The sequence below is a fragment of the Pinus tabuliformis genome, chromosome 1_1, assembly GCF_031772625.1.
Source record: "Pinus tabuliformis cultivar Carrire ecotype Pingquan chromosome 1_1, CPIR1, whole genome shotgun sequence".
In the NCBI taxonomy this organism is placed as follows: domain Eukaryota; kingdom Viridiplantae; phylum Streptophyta; class Pinopsida; order Pinales; family Pinaceae; genus Pinus; species Pinus tabuliformis.
The window spans coordinates 520,922,872-520,932,412 of NC_142297.1; positions in this window are offsets into that span (position 1 = coordinate 520,922,872).

The following is a 9,541-nucleotide window of genomic DNA, read 5'->3' on the forward strand; positions in this document are numbered from 1 at the left end:
AAACTTAGATATCACAAGACCATACAAAGACTTGTTTTCTTTTGATTCTAGTCAAGTCAAATGCCTGGGTCTAATTAAGGATTTGTGTGTGTCTCTGGTCCAATTCCCCAACAAGACCATTTTGATGGATGTTGTTGTTGCTGATATCCCACCCAAGTATGGGATGCTATTATCAAGATCATGGGGAGCAAAGCTTCAAGGCTCCCTGCAATTAGACATGTCATATGCAACCATCTCTGTCTTTGGACAACCAAAAAGACTTTATAGGGAAACACTCATGAAATATATGGTTAGCAGTGAAGAAAAACCCCAAAATTTCCCAATATATGCTGTTCATTCGGACATAGACTCTTACATCCTCTTTAATGATAGCATAGGTCTCTCGGACAATCACATTAGCACAGAGACATTTAACCCAGAACAAAACATCATTCTGACAAATAGCACCTGCCGAACATCAAACAACACAACAAAACACTTTAGCTCTCCTCTAGGAGTCAAAGATGGTCAAACAAGTGATAAAGCTATCCTGGAAAACAAATGGGAGAAGAAACCTCAACTCATGCTCACACTTCCATCCCATGAAAAGAACCTCAAATCTCCTACCCAGCAAGGCATATTGTGGGTCCTGGAGTTTGATGGCTCGGTTAACAAGCTAGGAGCAGGGGCTGGAGTATGGATACATAATAAAGAGAAAGGCTATGCAGTAGGCAAGGCCTACAGACTGAATTTCAGATGCACCAACAACATGGCAGAGTATGAAGCCTTATTACTAGGCCTCAAGATTGCAAAATCATTACAAACACCCAGTCTTTCTATCAGGGGAGACTCTGATCTGATCATTCAACAAGTCAAAGGAAACTTTGTCACTAATGACAAGAGGCTGAGATCTTATAGGACTGCTGTAATCGAAATATTAGAGACTTTTCATGAGTTTGCTATCACAAAAATTCCAAGGGGCCATAACCTTCATGCACATAGCCTGGCAACATTTGCCAGCACTTTCAAAATTCCACTGGAACCTAACAACTGTTTCACAGCTGAGGTTAGACACAGACCCTCAATTCCAAACAATGTTAGAGAATGGCAGGTATTTGAGGATGACATGCAAATAAACAATTTTTTAACCCTACAACAGGAGTTCACAGGATTAAATATTGATCTTGAGACAGCAAGTCAATCACAAATATTTAATGAAGCATGTCAACCACAAATACAGTTTCAACAACTTGCTCACCCAATGTCACCTAGGACAGCAAAACAACTACTCAGCCCAACCATTTTCAACAATGAAAACATTCAACAAATTAAACAAATGGACTGTGAAGAGATGAGTAACATTGAAACTGAAATCATACAACTCAAAGACAACTTCCTCCCAGTGGGCCTTACCCCATTAGAGGATATTTTTGACTCAAATGATATCCCTAGGAAGCTAAAGATGCAGCCATTAGATGCTAGAGTGGAAGAATGCAATATTGGCACTATGGAAAAGCCTAAGATAGTTAAGCTATCTGCCTCTTTGCCCCCTGATCAAAAGCCCAAGTATGTTGATCTCTTTAAAGAATTTCAAGATGTCTTTGCCTGGGGATATGAAGATCTCAAGTCCTATGACACATCTGTCATCCAGCATACCATCCCTCTCAAGCCTGATCAAAAACCATTCAAACAGAAATTGAGAAGGATCAATCCTGTGCTCCTTCCTTCCATTGAAAAGGAGTTACAAAAAATGTTCAAAGCGGGTATCATAGCACCAATCAGATTCTCTGAATGGATTTCAAATTTAGTCCCTACAAGAAAGAAAACCGGTGAAATCAGACTTTGTGTAGACTTAAGGAATCTGAATCAAGTTTCGCTCAAAGATAACTACCCTTTACCAAAAATGGATCACATCCTCCAAAGAGTAGTAGGAGCCTCAAGGATATCACTGCTTGACGGATTTTCAGGCTTTAATCAAATATTAGTGCACCCTGATGATCAAGACAAAACTGCATTTACTACCCCATGGGGAACGTTCAAATATGTGAAAATGCCATTTGGATTGAAAAATGCAGGGGCAACATTTCAGAGAGCAATGGACATTGCTTTTGCAAAAGAAATTCATGATTTCTTGGTCATTTACTTAGATGATCTTACACCCTTTTCAAAATCTGACCAAGAACATTTGAAACATTTAAGACAGATTTTCATAACATGCAGAAAATATGGCATCTCCTTAAACCCCAAGAAGTCTTTATTTGGTTTGGAAGAAGGGAAACTCTTAGGACACATCATTTCAAAAGATGGCATAAGAATTGATCCAGATAGGATACAAGCAATCCTACAAATGCCTCACCCTAGGAATGTTAAAGAATTGCAAGGACTCTTAGGAAAACTCAACTTTTTAAGAAGGTTCGTCCCAAATTTGGCAGAATTGATCAGACTACTAAACAATATGCTAAAGAAAGATTCAAAGGTTAAATGGACTGTGGAAGCAAAGCAAGCCTTCGAAAGCATAAAACTGGCTTTAACCCAAACCCCGGTATTAACTAATCCTCAGTTTGACAGAGACTTTATCATTTTCTCTTTTGCCTCCCAGCATACTATTGCTGCTGTATTATTGCAGAAAGATGATCAAGGGAATGAAAAGCCCATTGCTTTTTTCAGCAGAGCTCTTAGAGATGCCCCTTTGAAGTATCAAATAATGGAAAAACAAGCCTATGCCTTAATCAAAGCTATCAAAGATTTCAGGATTTATATCCTTTACTCTCATGTTGTGGCTTATGTGCCAAGTCCTATTGTCAAAGACATTCTCACCCAAGAAAACTTAGAGGGTAGGAGAGGAAAATGGATTGCAAACATACTTGAATTTGACATTGAAATAAAACCTACAAAGTTGATTAAAGGACAAGGTTTGGCCAAGTTGATGACAGAAGCAAATTTCCAAGCCTTAGATATCAATCAACTGGACAGTGAAACAGAGCTGGCGACTCCAAAGATCAATGTAGCCTTTGAACAATCTCCATGGTACTCTAATGTCTGTTACGTATTACAAAACCTGTGTGCTCCCCCAGGACTGTCCAGAACTAAGTCTAGGTTTCTAAAAATGAAAACATCTAAGTTTTGTGTGATGAATGAGAACCTACTTTGGAAAAACCATGAAGGTATTTTGCTGCACTGTCTCATTGAGAGTGAAACTAGCAACATCATGCAAGAATTCCATGCTGGGGACTGTGGTGGACATCTATACTGGAAGACCACTGTGGACAAGATATTGAGGGCCGGTTATTACTGGCCCACCATGTTCTCAGATGTGAAGAAATTCACAACATCATGCCACAAGTGCCAGTTATTTGAGGGCAAAAGACAGTTGCTGCCACTTCCTTTGAGGCCCATTTCAACAGAAAGACCTTTTCAGCAATGGGGCTTGGATTTCATTGGGGAGATTCATCCCTCATCTTCAGGACAACACAGATGGATTTTGACTGCAACAGACTACTTCACCAAGTGGATTGAAGCTGCTCCATGCAGACAAGCAAATGACTCAGTGATCATTCAATTTTTAGAGAACAATATACTGGCTAGATTTGGCTGCCCAGACAAGATAATAACAGACAATGCTGCTGCCTTCAAATCCAAGAAAATGATAAATTTCTGTCATAAATTTCACATTACTTTGGGCCATTCCACAGCTTACTATCCTCAGGGAAATGGTCTTGCTGAATCATCAAACAAAAGCTTAATAAACATCATAAAGAAAGTGCTAGAAGAGAACAAAAAGAACTGGCACAAGAAACTAGTAAATGCTTTATGGGCAGACAGATTAACCACCAAAAGATCAATTGGGACCAGCCCATATGAGTTAGTCTATGGATTAGAGGCCAGATTTCCCTCATCACTAGGGGTGCCAGTTATGAAACTTCTACAAGAAAGTCAAGCAGAGCCAAATGATATGCAAAGAAGGATCAACCAGATAATCTGTTTACAGCAGACCAGAGAACAAGTTTTCAGCAGAGTGCAAATACTACAAGAAAAACTGAAAAAGGCCTTTGACAGAAGAACCAAGGCAGAAGACTTCAATATGGGAGACAAAGTTCTAAAGTGGGATGCAAGAAGAGAAGAGAAAGGGAAACATGGGAAATTTGATTCTTTGTGGAAAGGACCATTTGCTGTCCAAGCAATACAAGGTAATAACACTTATTTCCTTAAAAGTTTGACTGTAACTGAACTAGATGAAGGTCCTGTCAATGGCAGGATGTTGAAGCACTATTATGATGGTTCACTATGATAGGGATCCAAAGGTTCATTGTATATATGCAGGCCTACATATGTTTTTTGTTTGTAAAAAGATGTTTTCAAGCGCTGCACCTAGCAGCAATAGGCAGATAGAATCAAAGGTTCCCCAAGGAAAAGCACACAATTTTGACAGGTTACATGTATCAGAGCTCAAAGATTAAGATGGACAATCGAGCAACAAGGCAATCTGACCTGCTGTTCTTGGTCTTTCAAAGGAAAAACCATCCCCATGTGGAGCCACTGTTGGATACCTATAGTAATAGGTTTCATATTTCATGATTGATTATTGAAAATCCAAATATGCTCTGCTTTGTTACTACAAAGGTCCCATATTTCCAGGAAATCAGAGGTGTAGGAAATACTTCAAATATTGAGGACCTTATTACAAATTTTGTGGATGATTCAACAGTTCAAGCTGGATCATGCCATGTTTCAATTTTGAGTTATAGAATAGAGAAAGAAGTCTGTCCAAACAGCTTAATCTTGGCAGATAAGTAGTTCAGATAGAGAAACAAAGGTTCCCAAAAGTCTAATCTGGGACCTTGGAAGAGATAAGGGTAGAAGCAGATAGAGTAAAAAGGAAAAAGCCAAAGAAAAGAAAAGGCAATTGGGGGTTGCAAGTCCAAGTGCCCCTCCAAGAAGAAACAAAAAATGCTAGGTGACATAGTTGGGTAGGTAGTTGTGGTTGCAGAAAGGACAGGTTCACCATTACATAGTTGTCAAAGATATTGTGCCAAGGCAATGGACATATCAGCCAAAAAGGTGGTGAATTTCATGGATTCACAGCAGAGAGCATCACTAACTTCACTCTTTTCCCCCTACTCCATTATTAACATCCCCTTTTCTACAAGTCCCCCTCTTTCACTTTGCTAACTCCTAATTCTATTATTTAATTCCCCTATTTTACCCCTACCCCTAATAGTAATAACACTAAGGTGTATAAAGCCCTAAATGTTATATATTCCCTCCCCTAGGCATAATAGCCGAGAAATCTGCAAAGAGGGACCATAGTGGCCCCTGGCCACCATGGTGAACCTATCTCCACCATTTCTCCTCTGCTGCAAGTCGTTTCCCCTCAAAAAATACCTTTGCATGGGTATAAACCCCTCTCTAAACCCCTCTAGCCCGCAAACCCTCTGCAAACCTTATAAAAGGCAAAATTCCGCCTTCATCATGCCCCAAAGGCAAGCGCGGGTGGTATGAGGTTGAAACATTTGAAAAACAATGTTAAAAAACCCACAAACCGTTAATTTTTCCGCCGCCCTATCCGCCGTGCACCTCACACCTCCGCCAGCCGTCGGATCAAGTTTTCTAGATCCGACGGCCCACAACGATATCGGAGCGCTATCCACGTCCGCCAGTTAGCTCCCGAGAAAGTGACGTTGCGCCTCGTCACTCCTGCGCCACGCGTCACCCAACTAACCATCTCGGAGCTCCCTCTGACACTTTGGGCACCGTACTCTAACCGCCCCGAGAGACTGTGACGGTTAGAGCCTTAACCGTGACCGTCACGGTTTCACTTCCGCCCTTTCTCCGTTAACCTGTCTGCCACGTCTTGTACCCGCCCCCACCATGCGTCCAGCTCACTGCTGACTGGGCTGCCACCTCGACCCCCTCTGACCTATCGTCTACTGCCACGTCCTCCCCGATGACGTCAGCTGACGTCACATCACCGTGACCCACCAATGACGTCATGCTGACGTCATCATAAAAAAAAAGCGCCAAATGGGTAAAAAATCCCATATTAACCACATTTCACGCGTTTTTTCACCATTTCGTTGTTTTGTCTGCTAAACACTCTGCTTAACCTTTTCCCCCCGAATTTTCGCCAACCGGTCAATTCAACCAAGGCGACCACTCCAGCAACTGCAGTACGCCTTATCATCACCTCTGCACGTCAAATTACAGGTATTTACCCTGCACTGCCCTCCATACGACCTGCATTTTGCTCTATACTGCTCACAGGCATAATAAGACCGTGAAACAGATTTTTTTCACCATTGGAACCTGGTCATACCCCCACCATTGCCTCTGAGAAGCCCAAAAAATTCCTTGCAGAGCCATAATAAACTGTAATTCATCTGAAAACCCCTCGGTTCTGCGTTTGCCCGACAAGTGCACTGTTAACTACCTCTGAAGCACCTAAATTGGGCCCCAAAGAGTCTCTGTTATCAATGACCAGCAGTATTCCAATTTCTGGCTGGTGAATTCCCCTCTAACAGTTCAAAACATCAAGTTTTACCACAGAGGGCAACCTTCAGTCTGTTTTTACTTATTCACCTGCCAAGTTGAAATAGTTTGCCCCTTCAGAAGCTATGGAGCCCCCCATTGCTCTTAATATTAAGCCTATCAATGCTCCCCATCAAGAATTGGCATGGAAGCCCCTAGGAGACATGGATTACCAGATGTTGGACTGGTTTCCTATGGGAACTAAGTATAATATCCTAATGTTAAATGAGTTGAGAGCCCAGCATATGAGTGGAGCAGATATTCTGGGAATTTGGGAATCAAATTTGCCCATATATAACCTCCCCCAAGTTAATCCCATGCCAGAGCTTATCTACAGTTGCCAAGAGTGCTATGACCCCAGCCAAAGGGCAGTCATTAGCCCCACAGGCCTAGTTTTGTTCCAGATTACTCCAGAGAGTATTAATCAGATGCTGCATTTCCACACAGCCAAGAAATTAACCCCTCTTTCCATGCAAGATTTGATAAAGAGAGGAAATAACCTATCCAATGACCAGATTGTGAAGATTAACCAACTGTTTGTCACACCTAGCTCTGAAGCAGTCAGAACCCCTCCCATTGGGTACCAATACCTGAATGAGTTGGGCAGGATGATGGTGGACTTAATTGGATATGTCCTGGGATTCAGAGGACTGGAAGATGTAGATGACAGCATATTGGCCATGCTGTCCATATTTGCCCCGGGTAAGCCTCCAGCTATCCACTATGATTATGCAACCTATATAGCTGAGAAGATTCATGACCAGTTCATGAACTTGAAGAGGGAGAGGCTGTTCAGATACACCTCCTACATATATCATCTGTTCTTGTTCAACCAGCCAGCTACCTTCTCTGTCCCTTTGAGGTCACTCAACGCCCAAGGAACCCCAAGATCAGTTGTTTTTTGGACCCCTGTGTTCCATTGTACCTCAGTATCACCTTATACATACTGTGAGTTTATTGATTTATTTGTTCATCCAGCCCTAACAGTGCTGCAAGGTGCCCCTCCTCCTAGACTGACCGATGAAATGAAGAGAATTCTTCATCTGAACAAGCTTTACAACATTGGCAACTGGTACTTCTACCAGAATCACACAGTCATTAGGGTGTATGGATGTGAATTAAATCCATTTAGGCTGCCGAGGTATGTTCCCATGAGACTGTTTGCCTTAGAATATTTCAGGCAATTTGGGAACTCAGATTACCTGCACTTTCAGAGTAGAAACAAGAAATCACAGTTGAAAGTGAGAAATCAGCTAGGTCCCTTCTTATACAACAGGAAGGAGGAAGGCTGGAAAGAGGCAGACAGAATCCTGGAAGGACTCCAGTTGAAAACTAGTTTTGAGTGGATTCCATATGACCCTAACCACTCTATTTCCCTCAGGAGGATCAGGTATAAGTTAGGCAACTATGCTCATGCAAGATTACCTGAAATTGAAAAATATGCAAATGCACCAGATTGGGAAGAGGGCACATTAGTAGAGCAAATGACTAGTGAAGAAATGCTTGAGCAACAAGCTAGAAATATCCAAAAAGAAGCTGACTTGGAAACTTGTGGACAGGTGCCTATTTCCTACAGGAGGCAAATTGGGGCAGCCACCACAACACCAGCAACACAACAGCGAACTGCCGAGCAGACAACCCAAGCAGCAAGCAAGGACAAAGGCAAACAGGTGGAACAACCACCTATATTAACAGAAGAACAGGTTGACACCTTGCTACAGCAGCAAGAAGAAATGGAAGAACGGGAGTTGGGGCAGCAACAAGATAAACCACAAACTAGTGGGCAGCAGCCATTACAGCAAAATAAAGAGACAGATTTGCCCGGATCTACAGAACAGCAGCCCCAAACAGAGTTGTCTCCAAGAACAGACATCAATGTGGACAGCTCAGTCCTCCAAACACCTCAGAAGGAGGACTTAACCAGAAAGAGAGAGAGAGAGACTCCCCAGACTTCATCCTTTATCAGAGGAGAGAAGAGACAAAGATTGAATGACTCCCAAGAGGAGGACATGGCAGTAAGGCAGGCCATGGGCATGGGCCCACCCAGTGGAGAACTCTCGGCCAGCTCATCTCAAAGAGGACCAGATATGACAATGGGAGGAGAGGTCAGCTCTTCTGGCCAGCATAGAGAGGGGCACTCAAGTATAAAGCAGCAGTTCATAGAAATCAAGAGAAGGAGTGATCCCATAAAAGTGCAACTCTATGATCACTTGTTAAAACTAGCTCCCAGCAACCAGCAGAGACTAATGTCTGCTTTTGATGTAAGTGAGGGAAAAATGATAATGAGCCATTTCATGCCCACAACTTTACATCCCCAGTCCACCTCAGACTATTTAAGAACCAATATGGAGGTTCTGGCTAAAGATATTCACCCCATGGATAAGATAGAGTTACACAAACAAACGGGTGAAATGGTGTATGCCTCCCTGGCAGATGAGACACTGGAAAATTACAAGTTAAAGAGCAGCCTAGACAATACATCATCCCAGCTAGAATTGGAACGAGCATCCTCACAAGCCAAGGACAACAGGATCAAATCCTTGGAGGAAGTAATCATAGAGATAGGACATGATCCCAAGGATGTCAAAGGCATCCAAGAACTGCTGAAAATAAGGGATGCAGACATGGCAGCCCTAAGAAAGAAAATCAAACTCCCGGCCACCATCCATCCACAAACAGATGAAGTTGCCCAGCAACGGCAAGAAAAAGATACCACAGACCTGCTGGTATCCTTATACAAAGAGCTGGTTAGGACTCAAGACCAGCTAGGACAAACTGAGGCTGCAAAGGCAGCACTACAGGAAGCACTGAAGCAAAGAGAAGAGGGCCAACCCTCCCAGCCTCCTCCTGTGATAATAAATCTTGAGGAAGTCCCTCCAAAGACTGCTCCTCCTCCTCAGCAAACAGAAACTACAGCGCCATCCACAGCAGCAACAACTACAACATCAGAACAGGCTGCTAGTCTAGACATGCAAAAGCTGCAAGCAGAGATCCGAGCTATGGAAGCTCAAATGAAAGAGCTGGATGGGCTCAAGCA